The sequence below is a fragment of the Rhinoderma darwinii genome, chromosome 6 (genome assembly GCF_050947455.1).
Source record: "Rhinoderma darwinii isolate aRhiDar2 chromosome 6, aRhiDar2.hap1, whole genome shotgun sequence".
In the NCBI taxonomy this organism is placed as follows: domain Eukaryota; kingdom Metazoa; phylum Chordata; class Amphibia; order Anura; family Rhinodermatidae; genus Rhinoderma; species Rhinoderma darwinii.
In genome coordinates this window covers 63,011,446-63,037,751 of record NC_134692.1, presented here as the reverse complement: position 1 = coordinate 63,037,751, position 26,306 = coordinate 63,011,446, and the positions used below count along the sequence as shown (strand labels likewise).

The following is a 26,306-nucleotide window of genomic DNA, read 5'->3' as shown; positions in this document are numbered from 1 at the left end:
CATTTTGACAGCACAGTTTTTTCACAACACCTATTTCAATTGGGCTGTGACATTAAAAAAAATGACATTTTTTCCAATAAGATGTAATTTTTTATGAAAAATTCTTATTTTCACAAGAAATAAAATACTCCATTTTGTTGCCCAATTTGTCCTGAGTGCGGCAATACCCCATTTGTGGTGATAAACTGCTGTTTGGGCCCATTGGAGGGCTCAAAAGCAAAGGAGCGCTATTTGTTCTTTGGAGTCCAGATTTTGCTGGATTGGTTTTCGGGTGCCATGTCACATTTGCAGAGCCCCAGAGGTATCCAAGCAATAGAAACCCACCAGAAGTGACCCCATTTTGGAAACTACACCCCTCAAGGAATTCATTTATGGATAATGTGACCATTTTGATCCCATAGTTTTTTCACAGAACTTATATGAATTGGGCTGGGAATGAAAACAAAATTATTTTTGCAAATAATATGTCGTTTTGGCTGAAAATTTCTTATTTTCACAAGAAACAAAATACCCCATTCTGTTGCGCAATTTGTTCTGAGTGCAGCAATACCCCATTTGTGGTGATAAACTGCCATTTTGGCCCATGGGAGGGCTCAGAAGGAAAGGACCACCATTTGGCCTACTTGGGATTTTCTAGTGCGAAGTCATGTATGCAGAAGCCCCTGAGGTACCAGTACAGTTGAAACCCGCAAGAAGTGACCCCGTTTTAAAAACAACACCCTTAAGGCATTCATCTAGAGGTGTAGTGAGCATTTTGACCGGAGACCTACACCCCATAAACTGTAATGTGGGTTCTCCCGGGTATGGCAATACCCTACATGTGACTGTTATCAGCTGCCTGGGCACACAGCAGGGCTCAGGGGAAAGACGAGGGGGGATAAGCTGTGTGGGGGGCGTCAGGGTAAGTAAAATTGGGGTAAATTATAAACCAAGGGATGTATGATAAATTTTAAAACACTCTTTCATACAGAGCTCTGGTTATTCGGGACACGTGTCACATTGATATATTGTGTCATCCCTTATAGCAGACGTTGCACCTCTTTTGACTTTTTCCCTTTTTGCCAGTTTGGGGAACTTCTCCTGGAAAGTGTTGCCGCCCTTGTACTATGCGTGTGGCCCCGCTTCCAGAAGTACTGGGTGCCCCCCTTCTTGGTCCCTAAAGATTAGGTTCTTGATAATCACCTCTTGAAATTCCAGGAAAGTTCCCGTCTGGCCTGCACATCGACGTAGCACGTACGCATTGTACAAAGCCATCTGTATGATGTGCCCGGCCAGCTTCTTATACCACACCGCAAGACTCTGTAGGGCTTCAGGATTTGATCTGACAAGTCCACCTCTCCCATGTACCTATTGTAGTCCAGGAAGCAGTCTGGTTTGGGGGTGGCCTTTCCTTCATATATGATAAATTTGTAGGTATACCCTGATGCACTCTCGCAGCTTATATATCTTCACGCCATACCTTGCCCTCTTACCCGGCAGGTACTCACTGAATTGAACCCTCCCTTTAAAATGTACCAGGGACTCATCAATAGAAATACACGTCTTGGGGGTGAATGCTTGGGAAAACCGGGCACTGAAACGGACTAATAGGGGTCTCCGTTTATACAAACGGTCAAAACTGGGGTCACCTCGGGGTGGGCACGGCTCATTATCAGTATAATGTAAGAAGCGAAGTATTGCCTCATTTATTTATTTTTTTAGGTTCCAGTTCAGTTCTGAAGTTGCTTTGAGGGGCCCATATATTAGAAACCCCTATCAAACACCCCATTTTAGAAACTAGACCCCTCAAAGTATTCACAACAGCATTTAGAAAGTTTATGAACCCTTTAGGTGTTTCACGGGAATTTAGAGCAAAGTAGGTGTGAAATTTACATTTTTTTTTGTCAGAAAATCCTCTTTATACCATTTTTTTTACAACACAAAAGGATTTATCAGAGAAACGCAACTTAATACGTATTGCCCAGATTCTGCAGTTTTGAGAAATATCCCACATGTGGCCCTCGGGCGTTAATGGACTGAAGCACCGGCCTCCGGAGCAAAGGAGCACCCAGTGGATTATGAGACCTCTTTTTTATTAGGCACCATGTCCGGTTTGAAGAGGTCTTGTGGTGCCAAAACATTGGAAACCCCCCAAAAGTGACCCCATTTTGGACGCTAAACCCCTTGAGGAATTCATTGTAGTTTTCATGGGGTGCATGCGGCTTTTTGATCAGTTTTTTTATTCTATTTTTAGGTGGCGTGGTGACTAAAAAACAGCAATCCTACTATTGTATTTTTATTCTATTTTTTTTACAGCGTTTCCCGTGCGCTATAAATGACATATTCACTTTATTCTGCGGGGTGATACGATTACGGCGATACCAGATGTTTATAGTTTTTTTTATGTCTTATGGCGTTTGCACAATAAAATACGTTTTGTAATAAATCACTTTGGTGTTACCTTATTCTAAGTGCCATAACGTTTTTATTTTTCCATCAATAAAGCCGTGCGAGGACTTATTTTTTGCATAACGAACTGTTGTTTCAATCAGTACCATTTTTATATATATTATACACTGCACAGAATTCTCTGCTCTAAATTTCCCTTTCACAATAATAACAACAAAAATAAACATATAAAAATGTTTTCGAATGGGAATATTCCGCTTCTGTACCTCCAACAGTCCAATGCTGAGGCTGGTCTAGAACTTTACATAAAACTTAACCTCAGTATTTAATATTCCCACAACCCTTCTTAAATACAGTTATTAAACAAACTAACCTTGGGACAATGTCTAGAGAACTGCTGACATCTTATCATTGTACAAACACCAGGTCAATACTTGGGATAACATTGTTCCCCTGTCACTTACACACAATGTCTGCAGTGGGGAAGATACCGGCTGGGCTTCAGGCCCCCCTGAGAACAGGTCTACACACACGAGCACATTGTCATACACTTCTACCTCGGGTAGTTGTATGTTCTGCAGTCGCTGGGACGCATAATCTGGCTGGGCTTCACTTTTCACAGGTACCTTTGTTGTTTTACCTATGTCATGCAGTGAGCACATCATGCCGGCTGCAACAAACCTAGTGGTGGCATTATTGTATCCAGGGACAAGCCAATTTACTGACACCTGGCCGCACATACTCTTGTTGTCAGGTCTGTCTTCTCTTGCTCTCTCAATTGGCTTACCCGATGATCCAATAAAGTTCCTACTACCAATGGGCCCATAATTGAGGGCGATGCCAAAAGCGTACCTAGAGTCAGTGTAAATGTCGGCCGTCTTACCTTTTGCCAGGTTACAGCCTCAGCGAGCACCTCCAGCTCCGCTCCTTGAGATGAACATGAAGGTGAGAGTGGTTTCTGGGTAATTTACCTGGTGCGTCGTATCCTGTCTTGTACATACTGTATGAAGTATTTCTCCATTACAAATTTACATTAAAAACCCACGTCACATATAGAAAGAACATTTCAAAGGGGTGGCGTCTTCATCCTCTAAAATAAAACCAAATGTTATACACTTCTCCACACTCATCTGATAATCCAGAATACTTTGAGAATCTCACTTTTATCAGGTTCTGCAAATACTTTTATTAATACAAAAACAAATAAAAATAAAACATTCCTAAAAACTTTACATCAAATTAACAATGTCCAGACAATTTTTTTTGTTTTTGCCTTCTCCCCCATCTAAATCTGTAAAGACCCATCTGTGAGTGACGTCACCTCCTCCTCCTGTGTAAATTTGCTGGAGGGGGATGGTCTTTTACACAATACCTCATATTGGGTGGAGAATACAGCACAGCATACCCAGTGCCATATTTACTGTTCTGGAAAGATCTGGAACCATCTGCACAGAAAAAAACTCAACATTTAGGTTACTGTCATACACATTTAATCTGGATTACTCATTGAGGTCTCATACATATTTTGTAGATCTCCTGAAACCAAATTAATTAATTCAGAACAAACCAAAATTGTACCTGATCAGTCCCTTCACCATTCCCCCCTTTGTGGACTCTGCGAAAGTAATGCAGCAAAGTTCAAAACTACATCTCAACATAACAAAGTCGGGCACTAGTTTAACCCCCTGTAATGTACAACAGCCTGAAACAAAAATGACTTTTTCCTGACGAAAATACATTTTATCTTTACAATGACATAACTCATGTGTGAAATCAAAAACAAAACAATTGTAGTTAATTATTCAATAAAACAGAAAATATTATATCTGATAACATTAATTACTGCAAACCAATAAACTGTATATAAAAATAGGGAAGGGTGGGGGCACATACATTTTCAAAACCCTGTGTCTCACAGTATCTATAGTTTAACCCCTTGCGTACCTTCTCCGTAATAGTACGTCGCTGGCCGCTTATTGCAGCGTACCTTCGCCGTACTATTGCGGAGCAGGAATAAACTGTCACTATGTGAAATCACATAGTGACATAACAGCGGCGGCAGCTGTCATTGACAGCTAACTGTCTCTGTTACCGGCCTGGGGACCAATTAGCAGTCCCCAATGCCGGCGATTGCTGTGATTGGTCAGTCTCTGAAGACTGACCAATCACAGCCGTCTGTGACGTCGTCTGCAGGAGAAAGCTCCTGTCACTTTCTCTGATCTCCTCATTTCTGTGAGATCCGTGAGGAGATCAGAGAAAGCGGTGTAAAAAAACAAAACACTATTATTATTAACCCCTTCCCGAAAATGGGCGTATAGTAACGCCCTGAGGATGAAGCGGGCACAGGAGCTGTGCTCGCTCCATCTTCATCGGATGTCGGCTGTAATATACAGCCGACATCCCACTGCAACTACAGCGATCACTGTCCTCTCCGATCGCTGTAGTTTAACCCCTTAAATGCCGCTGTCAATAGCGACAGCGGCATTTAAGTGATTGATACCGAGGGAGGGGGCTCCCTCTGCACCCCATTGCCCCCCCCCCCCCCCCGTGAAAAATCACGGGGTTCTGATGGTTGCAATGGCAACCAGGAAGCCTAGCAACGGCTTCCTGGTTGCCAGGTACGGAAGCCTATTAGGTCCTGCCCAAGGCAGGAAGTAATGGCCTCAACTATCAGTTGTAAAGTGACAGTTACAATACACTGCACTACACAAGTACATACAGAAGTAGTGCAGTGCATTGTACAGGGGATCAGAAGATCAGATCTTCCAGTCCCCTAGTATGTGTAAAATAAAAAGTAAAAAAAAAATTTAGATAAATAAAAAGTTTTACGTAATAAAAACAATAATCGCCTTGTTTCCCTGATCAAGCCCTTTATAATTAGAAAAAAAATGAAAGAAAAAGACAAAAACTAGACATAATAGGTATCGCCGCGTTCGTATTGGCCTGACCTTAAAAAAATATATCATATTATTTATCCCGCACGGTGAACACCGTAAAAAAAATACCATAAAAATCAATGGCAGAATTTCCTTTTTTGGTCACGTTGTTTCCAAAAAAATGGAATAAAAAGTGATCAAAAAGTCGCGCGTAGCCAAACATGGTACCAATAAAAACTACAGTGTGTCACGCAAAAAACAAGCCCTCACAAAGCTCCGTCGACAAAAAAATAAAAAAGTTATGGCTCTCAGGACATGGTGACACTAAAACATTTTATTTAGATAAAAGTGTTTTTATTTTGTAAAAGTAGTAAAACATATGAAAACGATATAAATTTGGTATTGCCATAATCGTATCGAACCGCAGAATAAAGTAAACATGTTGTTCATACTGCACAGAGAACGGCGGTAAAAAATTATAAGAAAAATAGTGAAAGAATTTCTGTTTTTTTGTCTCCTCACCTCAGAAAAAATGGAATAAAAACTGATCAAATTATCGCATGTACCCCAAAATGATACTAATAAAAACGACAGCTCGTCCCATGACAATCAAGCACTCACAAAGCTCGTCAACAGAAAAATAAAAAGTTATGACTCTTGGAAAGCAATAATGCAAAACGACGGCCCAGACTAATTTATGTGTGCAGCAGTTCTTCATCTCAAACCCCACGTGATTATTTGCAGCCCCCACTGGTAGACCCTGTAAATGCAGCGGAAACTATGACATTTTGGGGTCTGTGCTACATATGGGGCTAGTGAAGAAGTCAAAGATTAGGCAATACTGGAGTGCGGATGTTTTGTACAATACCACGGACACCCTTTAGAAGTGCGACTCCTGCACCCAATAATCCGGCCTGTGCATAAAGGATTGGTTCAAAGCGTACGTCACTATCCATGGATCAATTTCTTATTCATTTTCCCTATTATTACATCATCCTATTATGACCTGTTGCACTCCGCCCAGCTTACATATACCCTGATGTACTCCACATAGCTTACATATACCCTGATGTACTCCGCCCAGCTTACATATGCCCCACATTAAACTGAACATAAACTGAAACACGAGTAAAACACTAAATAAAACTACTACCAAGCAAAATCTGCGCTCCAAAAGCCAAATGGCGCTCCTTCTGGGCCTGGCAGTGTGCCCAAACAGCAGTTTATGACCACATATGGGGTATTACCGTACTCTGGAGAACCGCTTAACAATTTATGGGGCGTATGTCTCCAGTAGTACAAGCTGGGCCCAACACATTGGGCACTGAAATAGCATATATGTTGAAAATGTCAATTTTCAATCTGCAACATCCACTGTGCACTAATTTCTGCTAAACCTTTGGGTTTCAAAATGCTCACTACACTTCTAGATGAATTCCTTGAGGGGTGTAGTTTCCTAAATGGGGTCACTTCTCGGGAGTTTTCACTGTACTGGTACCTCAGCGCAATGCAACATGGCGTCAAAAACAAATTTTGTAAAATCTCCACTCCAAAAACGAAATTGCACTTTTTCCGTTTAGACCCTTGCCGTATGTCCAAATAGCCGTTTACAATCACATATGGGGTATTTCCGTAATGAGGAGAAATTGTGTAACACATTTTGGGGTGTCTTTTCTCCTGTATTCCTTGTGGAAATGAAAAATTCTGAGCTAAATCTACAGGTTATTGGAAAAAAAAACATTTTTTCATTTTCACGGACCAATTCTAATAAAATCTATAAAACACCTGAGGGCTCAAAATGCTCACTACACCTCTAATTTAATTCTTTCAGGGGTATAGTCTCCAAATTGGGATCACATCTGGGGAATTTCTACTGTACTGGTACTTCAGGGACTCTGCAAATGCGACATGGCCCCCAGAAACCAATTCAGCAAAATCTGAGCTGCAAAATCCAAATCGTGATCCGTCCCTTCTGAGCCCTGCCGTGGGTCCACACAGCAGTTTATTACCACATATGGGGTATTACCGGAATCAGGAGAAATTGCTTTACAAATGTTGAGGTGCTTTTTCTCCTTTATTCCTTATAAACATTAGAAAATTGTGTTTTTTCCAAAAAAAAAGTCTCTTTTCATCTTCACAGACTAATTCCAATAAATTCAGCAAAAAACCTGTGGGGTCAAAATGCTAACTATACCACTAGAAAAATTCCTTGAGGGGTATAGTTTCCAAAATGGGGTCACTTTGGGGGGATTCCACTGTTTAGGTCCCTCCAGGGCGTTGCAAACGTGACACGGCACCGAAAACCATTCCAGTAAAATCAGAGCTCCAAAATCCAAATGGGGGTCCTTCCCTTCTGAGCCCTGCTGTGGGTCCAAACAGTAGTTTATTACCACATATGGGGTATTTCCATAATCGCGAGAAATTGCTTTACAAATGTTGGGGTGCTTTCTCTCCTTTACTTCTTGGAAGTTTTTCCAGAAAAAAAGTAGATTTTCATTTTCACAGACTAACTCCAGAAAATATAGCAAAATACCTGTGGGGTCAAAATGCTAACTATACCCCTAGATAAATTCCCTGAGAGGTGTAGTTTAAAAAATGGGGGTCACTTTTGGGGGTTTCCACTGTTTTGGCTCCACAAGACCTCTTCAAACCTGACATGATGCCTAAAACATATTCTGAAAAAAGGAGGCCCCAAAATCCAAGAGGTGCTCCTTTGCTTCTGAGGCCTGTGTTTCAGTCCATTAGCGCACTAGGGCCACATGTGGAATCTGGGCAATAAATATTGAGTTGTGTTTCTCAGGTAAAACCTTCTGTGGTACAAAAGAAAATGTATTACATATGAATTTTGTAAAAAAAAACTGAAATTTGAAAATTTCAGCTCTACTTTCCTTCAATTCCTGTAAAACGCCTAAAGGGTTTAAACACTTTCTGAATGCTGTTTTGGATACTTTGAGGGGTGCAGTTTTCAAAATGGGGTGTTTTATGGGGGTTTCTAATATATAGGGCACTCAAAACCACTTCAGAACTGAACTCGTCCCTGAAAAAATAGCTTTTGGAAATTTTCTTAAAAATATGAGAAATTGCTGCTAAAGTTCTAAGCCTTGTAACGTCCTAGAAAAATAAAAGGATGTTCAAAAAACGATGCAAACAAAGTAGACATATAGGAAATGTTAATTAGTAACTATTTTGTGTGGTATTACTATCTGTTTTACAAGCAGACACATTTAAAATTGGAAAAATCATAATTTCTTCATATTTTCTCTAAATTTTGGTGTTTTTCACAAATAAGCAATGAATTTATCGACCACATTTTTGCACTAACCTAAAGTACAATATGTCACGAGAAAACATTCTCAGAATCAATTGGATAGGTAAAAGCATTCCAGCGTTATTACCACATAAAGTGATACATGTGGTCCTCAAGGCCAAAATGAGCTGGGTACTCAAGGGGTTAATACATCTGAATTAACATCAAAACACATTAAATCTGATCACATCATAACACATAAATATCGTAACTTTTATAAACAACAGCGCATGCGCAAAGAGAAGAAATTTATTTAGGTTTGTAGACATTACTGATATATAGATATCTCAAAGCAGTGCATATTGAAATCCCTTTGTCTCATCAGCCCTGCAGACTGCACCCAGTCAGCCCCCCCTCCTCCTCCCAAAACCGCATACTACAGGGGGGAGGGGGGTCACACACTCCTCACAGCGTCTAGTCTCACAATCTTAACACTTTCAATGCCGGCAAAACAACATACGTATCTGCAATCATTCATCACACCATTGTATAGGAATTATCTACGTTCAAAACATCAAACACATAATCTGTAACAGTCCAATCTGTCGGCCACCATCTCTATATTATGATGACGTGTTGCTTCATCAGTGAACAGCGTCCTGCACACTAGAATTGAATCTAAAAATAGAAAAGACACTACAAATGACAAAATTAACAAGGCGATTATTTCATACTGATTTGATTGGGCCGGGTGTGACCACATCAGGGGCAGGGGGGGCAGCCTCTCCCATTGGAAACACAGTGCGCAGCTGTGAGGGGGGGGGGGTTCCCACCCACAATGAGGACACACTCAACATGAGGTACGGATGCCATTACCAGGCGTCGGCTGGTCCTGTGTTTTCTAATACATACAATACCTTTCTTATTCCTAACTTCCTCTTCTGCAAATCCCTCTAAAGCCCTCTAAAGCACTTTCCATCAACTTACTACCTTCCAACTTCCCTTTGTTCTCCAGAATACCTTTTGCCCAATCTCGGGCTTGCAGCCGCCCTCCTCTATGGATTCCACACACTTCCATCAATTTCTTCATTTTACTCACATACTGCTTCCCTTCTCTTCGCTTCACTAAATCATATGCCTAACAGTCTATATTATACACGTAATTTATATAACAATTTTCAGTCAACGACTCCCAGGCCTCGCCGGAAATATTACAATTCCTCAGTCTACAGCCTCCGGTCCGCCGAAATATTACAATTCCTAGTTTTCAATGTATTTATTATTACATCTCGCTAGGATATAACAATTTTTATCTAGACTCTCTGGCCTCGCTGGAAATATTAAAATCTCACAGGTCTATAGCTCTCCGGTCTGTTATATAATCTTTAGCTAGACTCTCCGGCCTCGCTGGAAATATTAAAATCTCACAGTCTATAGCTCTCCGGTCTGTTATGTTTTCTATCTAGTCCCTAATTACCCAGATGATGGTTAGTCGGGCGCGACTAAGGTCTCACAGGTTTGCGACCTCACAGTGGAAAATATCACCTCTGTCGCCTGAGATAATCCAGGAAATCAACAAAAGGGTTCTACAGATCGCCACAAGACTGTCCACTAACACAGATAAGTCGAAGATTTATAAAATCAATTCGCTTACCGTGTTATTGCGGAGGTGATCAAATTCCTTATCAGTGGGCAATCTCGGGTTCTCTGTTTCACCCTATGATTGTCGGTTATCCGGATTTCGATATTTCCTCGAATGAGGTCCCCGTCGGGCGCCAAAAATGTCAGGTCCATATTTCACACCGAATAACCACCTCTGTAAATTGAAAGCTGAAGGCATGCCTGGAAAGAAGTACACCACACAGAGTAATGTTGGTAGACATCCCCTCCCTCAGCCAGGAGGAAGACTGAAACTTTTTATTCAGAACAAAGAAACACAGAAAGAGACACATGCCTCCTCCCCAGAGATGTGGGAGTGCCCAAGCCCCCACCAGTTTCACAGCTGTAAGTTCTCAGACTCACTCTTCTTGCATTCCAGGGGGCGGTGTCTTCCATAGGTGTGTCCGACATGAACAAAGAACTTATTATATATCAGTATATTACACAAAGAACTGAAATGTATATACATATGTGTGAGGATAATATTTTTCAAACAATATATATAGTAATGATCCCTGACAAGGGAACCCCTTTTATGTCTAAAATCATGAAAGAGTTATGTAGGATCTTGAAGATCAAACAAATAAGAACGTCTGTCTGTCATCCTCAGAATGATGGGCTGGTAGAGAGTTTCAACAAGACTCTGAAGGGGATGTTAAAAAGGGTTGTGGAGAAGGATGGTCTGCACTGGGATTGCTTATTGCCCTATTTTCTATCAGAGAGGTCCCTCAGGCCTCCACTGGGTTTTCTCCATTTGAGTTACTGTACGGCAGGCACCCCCGTGGTCTATTCGATGTTACCAAAGAAACATGGGAGAGTGAGGCGACACCTTTATAGGAGCATAATAGAACATGTTGCACAAATGCAAGATCGGATAGTCAGGGTCATGCCCATTGTAAAGGACCACCTACAGAGAGCTCAGGAGGCACAGAGGATATATAACAGGGTGGCCAAAGTGAGGCAGTTTAACCAGGGTGATCGCATGTTGGTGTTAGTGCCCACAGTTGAAAGTAAATTTTTGGCCAGGTGGCAGGGCCCCTATGAAATTGTAGAAAAGGTTAGTGAGGTAACTTACAAGATACATCAGCCAGGGAAAAGGAAGCCGATCCAGCTCTATCACATAAATTTAATGAAACCCTGGCAGGATAGGGAGTCCTTGCTAACTTTCTCAAAAATATCCGGAGATCTGGATGTGCAGATTAGAAAGATTAAGATTTCTGAAACTTTGTCAACGCCACAAAAACAAGAGACGAGTGAATTTTTACAGCATAATAGGGACCTGTTGTCAAATCTCCCATGGGTTACTGATCTGATAGAGCATGATATTATTACTGACCCAAAAGTCAAAGTAAGCATTAAAGAGGCTGTCACAAGATTATAAGCGCCCTATCTCCTACATAATTAGATCAGCGCTGTAATGTAGATAACAGCAGTGATTTTTATATAATATCATTTTTGAGCAAGTTATGAGCAATTTTAGATTTATGCTAATTCGTTTCTTAAAAGACAACTGCGTGTTGTACAAATAAGTGTATGACGCTGACCAATCGGTGTCATACACTTCTCATTGTTCCAGCCCAGTTTCTTTCACTGCACAATCATGTTGGGCTGGAACAATGAGAAGTGTATGACACTGATTGGTCAGCGTCATACACTTCTCTTTACAATGCCCAGTTGGTAAAAAGTAAAAACACGCCCAGTTGTTTATTAAGAAACTGATTCGCATAAATCTAAAATTGCTCATAACTTAAAAATGATAGTTTTTCAAAATAAAAACCACTGCTGTTATCTACATTACAGCGCCGATCCGATTATGTAAGAGATAGGGCACCTATAATCTGGTGACAGAGCCTCTTTAAGCCCTATAGAATCCCAGGAGACAGGCCATCTCAGAGGAAGTGAAACGCATGTTAGCACTGGGGGTGATAAAGGAGTCTAATACTGGGTGGTCCAGCCCCATAGTATTCGTTCCAAAACCCGACGTGACATGGAGGTTCTGCAATGATTTTTGTAAGCTGAATGAAGTCTCCAAATTTGATGCCTACCCTATGCCTAGGGTAGACTAGTTAATTGAGAAATTGGGGCCAGCCAGATATATTACAACCCTAGACCTCGCAAAAGGGTACTGGCAAATTCCGTTGTCAAAGGAAGACAGGGAGAAAACTGCCTTCTCCACCCCAGAGGGGCTGTTTCAGTATGTAACCATGCCCTTTAGGTTACATGGTGCACCGGCGATGGATCGGGTTTTGAGTCCGCACAAAGGATACGCGGCAGCCTACCTAGTTGATATAGTCATCTGCAGCACTGACTGGGAGACCGATTTGATTAAAGTTCAGTCTGTGTTAGATTCCCTCATAAAAGCAGGGTTTACTGCTAACCCAGAAAAGTGTGCCGTTGGGTTAGAGGAGGTTCAGTATTTGGGCTATTTGGTAGGAAGAGGTGTGATAAAACCTCCAGTGAACAAAATTGGCCACAGCGCCTTACAAAAAAACAGGTGAGGGCATTCTTCGGTATTGTGGGGTACTATCGAAGGTTCGTCCCAAACCGTGCCTCCATTGCAGCACCCTTAACAGATCTAACGAAAGGGAAGATGTCCGTCCTGGTTTAGTGGTCCCCAGAAGCAGAAAGGGCATTTCAGGGGCTTAAAGCCTTGTGCAGTCAGCCGGTGTTGATAGCACCAGAGTTTTTCTAAATAATTTATTGTACAAACCGATGCCTCCAATGTTGGTTTAGGGGCAGTCCTATCATAAGAAATTAATGGAGAGGAGCATCCCATAGTGTACCTAAGTAATAAACTCACTACTTGTGAGAGGAATTATTCAATAGTGGAAAAGGAATGTTTGGCCATAAAGTGGGCACTAGAAACGCTGAGATACAATCTACTAGGCAGAAAATTCCGGCTAGTTTCGGATCATGCCCCCTTGAGGTGGATGTGCCACAACAAAGGAAATAATGCAAGGGTAACTAAATGGTTCCTAGCATTGCTAAATTTTAATTATAATGTGGAACACAGACAGGGGAAACTACATGTCAATGCCGATGACCTTTCATGTCTCCATTTCTGATTGGCTACAAGTGCCCAGTCCCCCGGCCTTGAGCAGAGGGGGGGAAATGTAAACACTCCGTAGGAAGACTGTTAGAGAGTAGGTATGTGCCATTGAGATTTCTTATCTCAGTGGTGTAAATCTTGGAGAATTTTGTTGCTCAGCAAAGTTAGTTGGATTTCAGGGTCTGGGATTTAGGAATGGCTGTAGAGATTCTGGCTGGGATGGCCATTCCCATACCTCCACTCCAGGTTTTGGTTCTAGGGGTTCTGAGTCCCAGCTGGCCCTGATTAAAAGGGAACCTGACAGTGTGAACTGTGGCAGAGTAAGGAGGAAGGATAGTGGTTTTCCTCCAGGGAGGCTCTGCTACCAACGAACACCTAAAAAAGCACACTTGCACGGTCAGATGGTGGCTGCTACAGGGTGAGGACTTTACATGTGGAAAAACAATAAGTTATATTGTTTCGTTTGTTGCCTTACCCGGTGGAGACAAGCCTTATGCAGAAGGATCTGTTTATTTGGTGCATGCAACGTTTCAGCCCTACTCCATGGGGCCTCTCTCAGGGGCCCCATGGAGAAGGGCTGAAACATCTCATGTGGTGAATAAATCCTTTTTTTACTAACCAAGGATTGCTGTCCCGTGTTTTGGAGGATTTGATTAATTTCTAGGGACACTGGTCACGTGCCTCAATGGGAATATTGCACCCTGACTTTACGGATCAGAAAGAACGGTGCTGATATATATACATATACACATATATATATATATATATACATATACACGCGCATATATATATATATATATATATATATATATATGTCCTTCTCAATGAATTAGAATATCATCAAAAAGTTTATTTATTTCAGTAATTGAATTCAAGAAGTGAAACTCCAATATTATATAGATTCATTACACAGAGTGATCTATTTCCAGCATTTTTTTCTTTTAATGTTGAAGATTATGGCAAACCGGTTAATGAAATCCAAAATTTAGTCTCCTCTTTTAGAAAATTTTAATATTGGGTAAAAGATTGTAGACTCATGGCATCACACTCTAATCAGCTAATCAACACAAAACACCTGCAAAGGTTTCCTAAACCTTTAAAGAGGCTCTGTCACCAGATTTTGCAACCCCTATCTGCTATTGCAGCAGATAGGCGCTGCAATGTAGATTACAGTAAAGTTTTTATTTTTTTTAAAAACAAGCATTTTTGGCCAAGTTATGACCATTTTTGTATTTATGCAAATGAAGCTTGCAAAAGTACAACTGGGCGTGTTGAAAAGTAAAAGTACAACTGGGCGTGTATTATGTGTGTACATCGGGGCGTTTTTACTTCTTTTACTAGCTGGGTGTTCTGACGAGAAGTATCATCCACTTCTCTTCAGAACGCCCAGCTTCTGGCAGATCACGCTGTGACGTCACTTCCCCAGGTCCTGCATCGTGTCAGACGAGCGAGGACACATCGGCACCAGAGGCTACAGTTGATTCTGCAGCAGCATCAGCGTTTGCAGGTAAGTAGCTACATTGACTTACCTGCAAACGCCGATGCTGCTGCAGAATCATCTGGTGCCGATGTGTCCTCGCTCGTCCGACACGATGCAGGACCTGTGAGTGACGTCACAGCGTGATCTCTCGAGAACACGCTGTCTGCACTGCCAGAAGCTGGGCGTTCTGAAGAGAAGTGGATGATACTTCTCGTCAGAACGCCCAGCTAGTAAAAGAAGTAAAAACGCCCCGATGTACGCACATAATACACGCCCAGTTGTACTTTTGCAAGCCTCATTTGCATAAATACAAAAATGGTCATAACTTGGCCAAAAATGCTCGTTGTTTAAAAATAAAAATGTTACTGTAATCTACATTGCAGCGCCTATCTGCTGCAATAGCAGATAGGGGTTTCAAAATCTGGTGACAGAGCCTCTTTAAGTGGTCCAACAGTCTGGTTAAGTAGGCTACACAATCATGGGGTAGACTGCTGACTTGAAAGTTGTCCAGAAGACCGTCATTGACACCCTCCACAAGGAGCGTAAGCCACAAAAGGACATTGCTAAAGAAGCTGGTTGTTCAGAGTGTTGTATCCAAGAATATTAATGGAAAGTTGAAAGGAAGGAAAAAGTGTGGTTGAAAAAGGTGCACAAGCAACAGGGATAACTGCAGCCTTAAAAGGATTGTCAAGAAAAGGGAATTCAAGAATCTGGGGGGAGATTCACAAGGAGTAGACTGCAGCTGGAGTCAGTTCTTCAAGAGCCACCACACACAGATGTATCCTGGACATGGGCTACAACTGTCGCATTCTTATGTCAAGCCACTCATGACCCAGAGACAACGTCAGCAGCATCTTACCTGGGCTAAGTAGAAAAAGGATTTGTCTGTTGTTCAGTGGTCCAGAGTCCTGTTTTCAGATTAAATTAAATCTCGCATCTCATTTGGAAATCAAGGTTCCAGAGTCTGGAGGAAGAGTGAAGCGGCATCAATCCAAGTTGCTTGCAGTCCAGTGTGAAGTTTCCACAGTCCGTGATGGTTTGGGGAGCCATATTATCTGCCGGTGTATGTCCACTGTGTTATATCAAGTCCAGAGTCAACGCAGCCGTCTACCAGGAAATTTAAGAGCACTTCATGGTTCCCTCTGCTGACAAGCTTTATGGAGATGCTGACTTCATTTTCCAGCATGAATTGGCACCTGCCCACACTGCCAAAAGTACCAATACCTGGTTTAATAACCACGGTATCACTCTGCTTGATTGGCCAGCAAACTCGACCTGACCTAAACCCCATAGAGAATCTATGGGGTATTGTCAAGAGGAAGATGAGACACCAAACCCAAAAATGCAAACGAGCTGAAGGCCGCTATCAAAGCAACCTGAGCTTTCATAACACCTCAGCAGTGCCACAGGCTGATCGCCTTCATGCAACGCCACATTGATGCAGTAATTCATGCAGAGTTGGAGCCCCGACCAAGTATTGAATGCATATACTGTACATACTTTTCAGTAGGCCTACATTTTGGTATTAAAAATTACTTTTGAAATTGGGCTTATATAATCTAATTTTCTGAGACACTAAATTTTGGGTTTTCTTTAACTGTTGGCCATAATCTCCAACATTAAAAGAAAAAATGCTGGGAATAGATCACTCTGTGTGTAATGAATCTATATAATATGAGTTTCACGTTTTTAATTTAATTACTGAAATAAATTAACCTTTTGATGATATTCTAATTCATTGAGAAGGACCTGTCCATGCAGGTAAGTGAACTGTAACAAACCGTCGTATAACAAATATGTTGGGTTTTTTTTGCACATAAAACACTAAAAGCGCTTATTTGGGGGCTTTTAAACTTTGTTCACGTAAAACACTGACAAACAGCTATTTTTTTTTTTTTTATTTTTTTTTTATACTTACACTTACTGACTAACACTAACTTACTGACGCTGACTGACGATGCGATTGACAGTGACGGATTTAGGCTGACTAATTTACAAGTGACGCAACAGATTGACGCTGACTGACAACTGACGCGACTAATTGACGTAGACGAGCTAGACAACTACCTAACAACATAATGTAATTATTATTTTTAGTTAATTATGATTGGGAAAAAAAAAATCTCCCTTATACACTGGGAGGTGGTGGTGTAACATACTAGAACAGGGGAACTGAAAATCAGGAGTTATTCCCAGGGAAAAAATTTTTAAAGCTTTTAACGTAGATACAATGTGATCGGTGGATCTGTAAGAATCCACTGATCACATCGATCGCCTGCATTGGACAGCTATTCTGGGTCCATTGCCGGTGACTCGGGAGTATTAGCTGTCGGGAACAGTTGCTTACCCAGTTCCCGATGCACACAGTTACTGAGTCGTGCGGCTTGGGGTTAAAAAGCGGGTCTCTGAGAGAGTCCAATACTGGCTGTGTTGGGATGGGTTTTAATGATTTTCCTAATTTCTCTCTCAATGTACCCTATACAGTAACCAGGAAAAGGCATTTCTACAAATGTGCAGTACTCATTTCTGTTGTCTCATCTGCCTTTTTGTACATCTCTTTTCAGTCTTCTACAATGTAAAAGCTCAGCCCAGATGTTGGGTCATTTACTGTGATTAGCTTTCTTTTTGTTCCACCTTAAATTCAATATCTCCATTTGGGGAGCTAAATTAAATGGAAACGTATTAACGTTTATGTTGAGAGTGGAAAGAACATTAAACCAGGGCCTTTTGATTGGACTGTTCCTTGCCAGCTTCCATCCTGACTGAAGTCCTTATTTAATCGACCTGTACACTTCACAAAAAATAGAGTGAGCGGGCTGCAGCCATAACAGAAGCCTGAGGACTTCTTGTATTTGTGTGGGGAACATCTGAGCAAACCATGATTTATAGAATTGTAAGTGGGAATGAGGGCACATTGGGAGCAGAAATAGACCTCATGTAGGAAGGCTGAAAATATCATCTGTGCAGAGAAAAGAGAACATGATTGCATTTCGCGTGCTAGGCCTCTTATTGGATTATTGGAAAAGTAAAATAGTCCTAAAATGCATAACTATTATGTGCACTTTAAAGGGATTAGTGTGAGTTTCAAAGAAATGTAATGGCTCCCTCTGTTTCTCAGAATACATAATAAGTGTTAGAAAAAAGCAAAATGGTATATTAGATATCTGGTCTCCTTAGACACCGAAATTAAATAGATGTATGTATTCGCAAGCTATCCTTGTATAAAACAGTCTTCTTATATGGGTATTAAGTGGTTAGTTTGGTAAAAATACTGCCAATGCTAACCACTCCACCCAAAAAAAAAATCCATGAATGCCAAAATAAAAATGCATGTAAACCACAGTGAAGGAAAGGCTGAACACCACAATTATGTACATACAGTATAATAAATACAATTCAAATAAGACAATAGAATTTGAAAAAAAAATGGTATGTGCACACAGCCACACAATCGATAGAAAAATTTCAAAATCTTAATTTGTATTAACAAGAAGCAAGTCAAAAATAAAAACAGTTAAAATGGATGATAGCCAGATAGCGCCACAATCTCTGTCATATTATGCAGGGATTTGTTACATAAACACTGAAGGGTTCCCAGATAACACAGCTGAAAAGTAACATTACATATACTGAAAAGTCAAAACGCTAAATCAAATTAATAAACCAATGATAATGTGACATCAAAAGTGTTTTTCAATGCAGATACTAATAAATCGGCATGAAAAGAAGTGAGCTGGTGAGGTATACAATTGCCTTGCTTATGGAATGGAAAGCGCTGAGCTCTCACAGTAAAAATATTTATTGTACTGTGCAATCCCTCTACAAGGTCATTAAAAGGGTATTCTCATCTAAGCAATTATATTTAAAAGCATTATTTTTTTTTTAAATGAAATAATCCGTCATTGTGTTTTGTGCAAATTTAGAATTCGTTTTTATTTCAAGTCTTTGTACTTTTTGAGATACAGCTGCTTTGTATTCTGTATACAGAGCAGCTGTATCTTATGCTAAATCCTGTCACCTGTTCAGTGACAGCGGGTCCTGCTGGTCTCTGACATGCAGGATCCCACCTGCTATCCATCACATCTAAGTTCATAATTTTCACTCTGCAACATCTATTGCACACTAATTTATGCAAACCGCTAACTACACCTCTAGTAGAATTCGGTGTCACTTCTTGGGGGTTTTCACTGTACTGGTGCTTCAAGCAGTCTGCATATGCGATATGGCATCCAATTCCAGGTCTGCACTCCAAAATAACAAATGGGGCACCTTTTCCTTCTGAGCCATGTCGTGTGCCCAAATACAACCATATATAGGGTATTTCCTTACTCGTGAGAAATTGGTTTCCAAATGTTGGGGTGCTTGTCCTGTATTCCATGTGAAAATGAATATCTTTGAGGTAAAAAATTTTAATTTTCACGATCCAATTCTCATAACTTCTATGAAACACCTCTGGGTTCAACATGCTCACTATACCCTTAGATACAATTTCTTGAGGGGTGCAATTTCCAATTGTGCTCCCTTCTGTGGGATTTTCACTGTACTTGCATCTCAGGGGATTTGCAAATGCCAAATGACACCCGAACATCATTCCAGCAAAATCTGCTTTCCAAAATCCAAATGCAGCTCCTTCCCCTTTGAGCCCTGCCGTGTGCCCAAACAGCAGTTTACGACCACAAGTGTGGTATCACCATACTTGGGAGAAACTATAACAAATTTTGGGGTACTTTTTCTCTATATATCCCTTGTGGAAGTGTTCAACTAAAACGACATATTATTGGAGAAATAAATATTTTCAATTTATACGGTTCAATATTAATAAATTCTATGAAGCATCTGTGGGGTCAAACTGCTTACTTTACACCCAGATTGATTCTTATAGGGGTGTAGTTTCCAAAATTGGATATTTTTGGTGGTCTTATGTTTTGGCACCTCAATGCCTCGGCCAACCTGAAATGGTGCCTGAAAAACATCTTAAAAAGAGGTCTCAAAATCCACAAGGGGCTCCTTCAATTCTGTGACCCGTGTTTGAGTGAAGTAGCACAATAGGGCCACAAATGGAATATTTATAAAAACTGCAGTCAGGTAATAAATATTGAGTTGCGTTTCTCTGTTAACCGCTACTGTGTTACAAAAAAAATGTTAATATCTGCAAAAAAGGAAATTTTAACATTTCACCACCAATTTGCTTTTAAACCCTGTGAAAACACCTAAAGTTTTAACAATTTCCAAATGCTGTTAGGAATACTTTGAGGGGTGTCGTTTTTACAATGGGATGATTTATGTAAGGTTTCTAATATATAGACCCCCCTCAAAGCCACTTAAGGACTAAATTGTTGTCTTTATAAAATGTTTTGTTGAAAATGTTAAGAACTTTAACCCCTTAAGGATGCAGCCTAGTTTTGGCCTTAAGGCTCAGAGCCCATTTTTCAAATCTGACATATTTCACAATATGTGGTAATAACGTCGGAATTCTTAAACCTACCCAAGCGATTCTGAGATTGTTTTCTCGTGACACATTGGGCTTCATGTTCGTGGTAAAATTTGGTCGATATATTCAGTGTTTATTGGTGAAAAATAACAAAATGTAGAGAAAATTTTGAAAAAATTGCATTTTTCAGAATTTAAATGCATCTGCTTGTAAAACAGACGGTTATACCACCCAAAATAGTTACTAGTTCACATTTCCCATATGTCTACGTTAGATTGGCATCGTTTTTTGAACATTCTTTTATTTTTCTTGGACGTTACAAGGCTTAGAACATAAACAGCAATTTCTCATATTTTTAAGAAAATTTCAAAAGCCTTTTTTTTAAGGTACCTCTTGAGTTCTGAAGTGGTTTTGTGGGGCCTATGTATTAGAAACCCTGATAAAACACCCCATTTTAAAAACTAGACCCCTCAAAGTATTCAAAACAGCAGTTAGAAAGTTTTTTAACCCTTCAGGCATTTCACAGGAATTAAAGCAAAGTGGAGGTGAAATTTGCAAATTTCATTTTTCTTGCTGAATTTCAATTTTATTCTTTTTTTTTTCTGTAACACAGAAGGTTTTACCAGAGAAACACTACTAAATATGTATTGTCCAGATTCTGCAGTTTTTAGAAATGTCCCACGTGTGGCTCTAGTGTGCTCGTGGACTAAAACACAAGCCCTAGAAGCAAAGAAGCACCTAGTGCATTTTGAGTCCTCTTTTTTATTAGAATATATTTTAGGCAGCATGCCAGGTTTGAAGAGGTGTTGAGGTGTCAAAACAGTAGGAATCCCCCAATAGTGACCCCATTTTGGAAACTACACCCCTCAAGGAATTAATTTAGGGTTGTTGTTACCATTTTGACCGCACAGTTTTTTCACAGCACGTATTTGAATTGGGCTCTGAAATGAAAAAAATGTCATTTTTTCCAATAAAATGTCATTTGTGATCAAAATTTCTTATTTTCACAGGGAACAAAATACCCCATTTTGTTGCCCAATTTGTCCTTAGTGTGGCAATACCCCATTTGTGGTGATAAACTGCCGTTTGGGCCCATGGGAGGGCTCAGAAGTAAAGGAGCGCTATATGTTTGTTGGAGTCCAGATTTTGTTGGATTGGTTTTCGGGTGCCATGTCGCATTTGCAGAGCCTCAGAGGTATCAAAGCAATGGAAACCCACCAAAAGTGACCCCATTTTGGAAACTACACCCCCCAAGGAATTCATTTATGGGTAATGTGACCATTTAGACTCCATAGTTTTTTCACAGAACTTATTTGAATTGGGCTGGGAATGAAAACAAAATTATTTTTTTCAAATAATATGTAGTTTTGGCTGAAAATTTCTTATTTTCACAAGAAACAAAATACCCCATTCTGTTGCGCAATTTGTTCTGAGTGCCGCAATACCCCATTTGTTGTGATAAACTGCCGTTTGGGCCCATGGGAGGGCTCAGAAGGAAAGGACCACCATTTGGCCTACTGGGGATTTTCTAGTGCGAAGTCATGTATGCAGAAGCCCCTGAGGTACCAGTACAGTTGAAACCCGCAAGAAGTGACCCCGTTTTAAAAACTACACCCTTAAGGCATTCATCTAGAGGTGTAGTGAGCATTTTGACCGGAGACCTACACCCCATAAACTGTAATGTGGGTTCTCCCGGGTATGGCAATACCCTACATGTGGCTGTTATCAGCTGCCTGGACACACAGCAGGGCCCAGAGGGGAAAGACGAGGGGGGATAAGCTGTGCGGAGTGCATCAGGGTAAGTAAAATTGGGGTAAATTATAAACCAAGGGATGTATGATAAATTTTAAAACACTTTCATACAGAGCTCTGGTTATTCGGGACACGTGTCACATTGATATATTGTGTCATCCATTATCGCCCTCTTATAGCAGACTTTGCACCTCTTTTGACTTTTTCCCTTCTTGCCAGTTTGGGGAACTTCTCCTGGAAAGTGTTGCCCTGGTACGATGCGTGTGGGCTCGCTTCCAGAAGTACTGGGTGCCCCCCCTTCTTGGTCCCTAAAGATTAGGTTCTTGATAATCACCTCTTGAAATTCCAGGAAAGTTCCCATCTGGCCTGCACATCGACGTAGCACGTACGCATTGTACAATGCCATCTGTATGATGTGCCCGGCCAGCTTCTTATACCACACCGCATGGCGCTGTAGGGCTTCAGGGCTTGATCTTACAAGTCCATCCCTCCCATGTACCTATTGTAGTCCAGGATGCAGTCTGGTTTGGGGGTGGCCTTTCCTTCATATATCCTAAACCTGTAGGTATACCCTGATGCACTCTCACAGCTTATACATCTTCACGCCATACCTTGCCCTCTTACCCGGCAGGTACTGGCGGAGTTGAACCCTCCCTTTAAAATGTACCAGGGACTCATCAATAGAAATACACTTCTCGGGGGTGTATGCTTGGGAAAACCGGGCACTGAAACGGTCTAATAGGGGTCTCCGTTTATACAAACGGTCAAAACTGGGGTCATCTCGGGGTGGGCACGGCTCATTATCAGTATAATGTAAGAAGCGAAGTATTGCCTCATTTATTTATTTTTTTAGGTTCCAGTTCAGTTCTGAAGTTGCTTTGAGGGGCCCATATATTAGAAACCCCTATCAAATACCCCATTTTAGAAACTAGACCCCTCAAAGTATTCACAACAGCATTTAGAAAGTTTATGAACCCTTTAGGTGTTTCACAAAAATTTAGAGCAAAGTAGAGGTGAAATTTACATTTTTTTTTGTCAGAAAATCCTCTTTATACCATTTTTTTTATAACACAAAAGGATTTATCAGTGAAACGCAACTTAATACGTATTGCCCAGATTCTGCAGCTTTGAGAAATATCCCACATGTGGCCCTAGTGCAGTAATGGACTGAAGCGCCGGCCTCCGAAGCAAAAGGAGCACCTAGTGGATTTTGAAGCCTCTTTTTTATTAGGCACCATGTCCGGTTTGAAGAGGTCTTGTGGTGCCAAAACATTGGGAACCCCCCAAAAGTGACCCCAATTTGGAAACTAGACCCCTTGAGGAATCCATTGTAGTTTTCTTGGGGTGCATGCGGCTTTTTGATCAGTTTTTATTCTATTTTTTAGGTGGCGTGGTGACTAAAAAACAGCAATTGTACGATTGTTTTTTTTTTCGTTTTTTTTTACAGCGTTCACCGTGCGCTATAAATGACATATTCACTTTATTCTGTGGGGCGATACGATTACGGCGATACCAGATGTTTATAATTTTTTGTTATGTCTTATGGCGTTTGCACAATAAAATACGTTTTGTAAACAAACATTTACTTTTTGTGTTGCCTTATTCTAAGAGCCAGAACTTTTTTATTTTTCAATCAATAAAGCCGTGCGAGGACTTATTTTTTGCGTAACGAACTGTAGTTTCGATCAGTACCATTTTTAGGTACATGCGACTTTTTGATCTCTTTTTATTCCATTTTTTGGGAGGTGAAGTGACCAAAGAATTGTGATTGTGGTTCGGTTTATTATTATTTTATTTTACGGCGTTCACCGTGAATAATGAAATAATTTTGTAGTTCAGGCCGTTACGGACGCGGCGATACCAATTATGTATAGTTTATTTGTTTGTTTATATATTTTTATTAATAATAAAGGACTGATAAGGGAAAAAGGGGGATTTTTACTTTTAATACTTTTAAATCTTTTATTTTCTTATTTTTACACATCTTTTTTTAACTTTTTTTTAACTTTATTACTTTGTCCCACTAGGGGACTTGAGGGCAGGAGGCCCTGATCGCTATTCTAATACACTGCACTACATGCGTAGTGCAGTGTATTAGAACTGTCAGCTACTCACTGACAGCAAGCATAGTGCCATAGTCACCATCGCCGTCCGCTATCGCGTAGCAAGCCGGCGATGGCAGCTTAACCCCTAAAAAGCCGCGATCTCTATAGAACGCGGCTTTTAAGGGGTTAATCAGCGGGGACACAGCGATCGGTCCCCGCTGTAGGAGCTGTGACAGCTGCTGAACAAGACAGCAGCGTCACAGCTCCTGTATGTGTCGGGAGGACGGCCGAAACGGCCGTTACTCCCGAGACGTACTATTACGGCATGGAGCGCGAACGATACAGCTGCCATGACGTAATAGTACGTCAAGGAGCGGGAAGGGGTTAAATAATAAAATTGAATTAAAAAGTATGATACCTACATAAAGATGACATATGGGGAAACGTATTTACTAATTTGTTTTGTATCATTAACCATTTTAACAGAAAATACTTTCAAATTTCAGAAAATTCAAATATTTCCACAATTTCATTTTTTGATTTTTATAAATCTATCAAAATTGACCACCAAATGAAATGATAATGTTCAATAAAAAAACAAAACATTTCTTAAGTGAAAGCATTCCAAAGCTTTTACCACATAAAGTGTCACATGTCAAATTTGAAAAATGGGTCTGCGTTCTGAAGTCCAATAAAAGCCCCTTTTTTAAGGCTTTAACCAGTTCAGGACCAAGCTATTTTGAGCCTTCAGGACCAGACACCGTTTAGCCATTTTTAGCACGCGTTAGTTAAACGTCTATAACTTTTTTATTTGTTGAGCTAGCGACGTGATTTTTGCGATGGTTTTTTCCGTAGGCAATGCGGCGGGATCATTTTTTGTGGCTGGGTATTTTATGTGTATTTATTATACATTTTTTTGCACTTTACTTTTATTTTTTCATTACTATGGTCTGTCTCTCAAAGGTCAGAAAATATTTTTCTTTCTTTTACACCATGTTTTTCCACTGTAACTGGGGCTGCACGGCAGCCCCAGTTACAGGGGAAATCAGCCCTCTCATAGTGACTATTGTCACTAATAGGGCTGTGCTGGGTCTAGTAAGATCCAGCAGCAGTCTGCCACTAACGGCACCCGGTGATCATGTGACCAGTCACATGAACACCGGGACTGATAGAGACAGCGGCGCGGCCGCTGCCTCTATTCCTATTCCTATACACAGCGTTCATTGAGCGCTGTGTAAAAGAGATCGGAAAAGACAGAAGCAGTAAAAGCTGCTTCTATCCTCTTCTGAGGGTCCCCAGCAGTCACTGACAGCAAGAGACCTGACATTCAGCTGCCCGATCGCTCGAGCAGCAAGTTAAAACCCGAGCCGTAAAAAGTCTATGGTGCGGGTTTTAAGGACCCTGACCGCTGGCCGTAAAAACACAGCCAGCGGTCAGGAACTAGTTAATGAGTGTGAATATTAAAATAGTGGATGGATTGCCCTAACAGCTTTCTCCTATAGAAGTCACCCTTACGCCTGCACGGAAAATCTGTGGATTTTTATAGCGGATTTAATCTTTGCAAAGCATAGGGTAGAATCCGCTACAAAATCTACATGCAATGCATGTCATGCCTTGGTTTTTTTACGGATTTGCAAGAAAATCATCGGCGGAAATTATCCACCATGTCTGGCCTCACCCTAAATTAGTTAAATTGATACTACTATCTCTCAAGATTAATGAGTCTTTAAAAATCATATTGTCCAAAGTACAAATCTAAAACCTGCCCTATTGATTCTACCTATTCTATTAAGTATAATTGTTAAAGGGTAACTAAACGTTCAACAAACTTCTGACATGTCATAGTGACATGTTAAAAGTTTTGATTTGTGAGGGTCCGAGCACTGAGACCCCCACCAATCGCTAAAATGAAGCAGCAGAAGCCCTCCCACTTAGTTTCTGTTCGGCCTTTTCAGGAAATCAATGTAGTGGTGTACGGGCTCAATAGAAAGTCTATCGGCCCGTACACCGCTACATCGGCTTTCCGGAAAAAGCCGAACAGAAACAAAGCGGCTCAGTGCTCACATGAGGGCTTCTGCCACTTCGTTTTAGCGATTGGTGGGGGTCTCAGTTCTCGGACCCTCACCAAACGAAATTTCTAACATGTCACTATGACATGTCAGAAGTTTGTTGAACGTTTAGTTACCCTTTAAACATATAACAAAACTAATGTTTTTGACCATTTTATACGAATAATTTGAGTAGGATTGCTAGATTCAGGATAAATAAATTTCCCTGTGGAATATTAGATTTATTCAAATAAAAACCCCAATACTTTGTGGATAATTCTCTATTGTATGCAATCAATGAAAAGCAAAAATCTACCAAAGAAGAAACTGG

The 26,306-nt window shown here is 40.7% G+C and overlaps 1 protein-coding gene across 1 annotated transcript in view; it reads left to right on the top strand.

Moving 5' to 3' along the window:
• PLEKHM3 (pleckstrin homology domain containing M3) overlaps positions 1–26,306 on the top strand; it is a 243,650-nt gene that overhangs the window by 46,216 nt on the left and 171,128 nt on the right. The gene's annotated exons all lie outside the window — the stretch shown is intronic.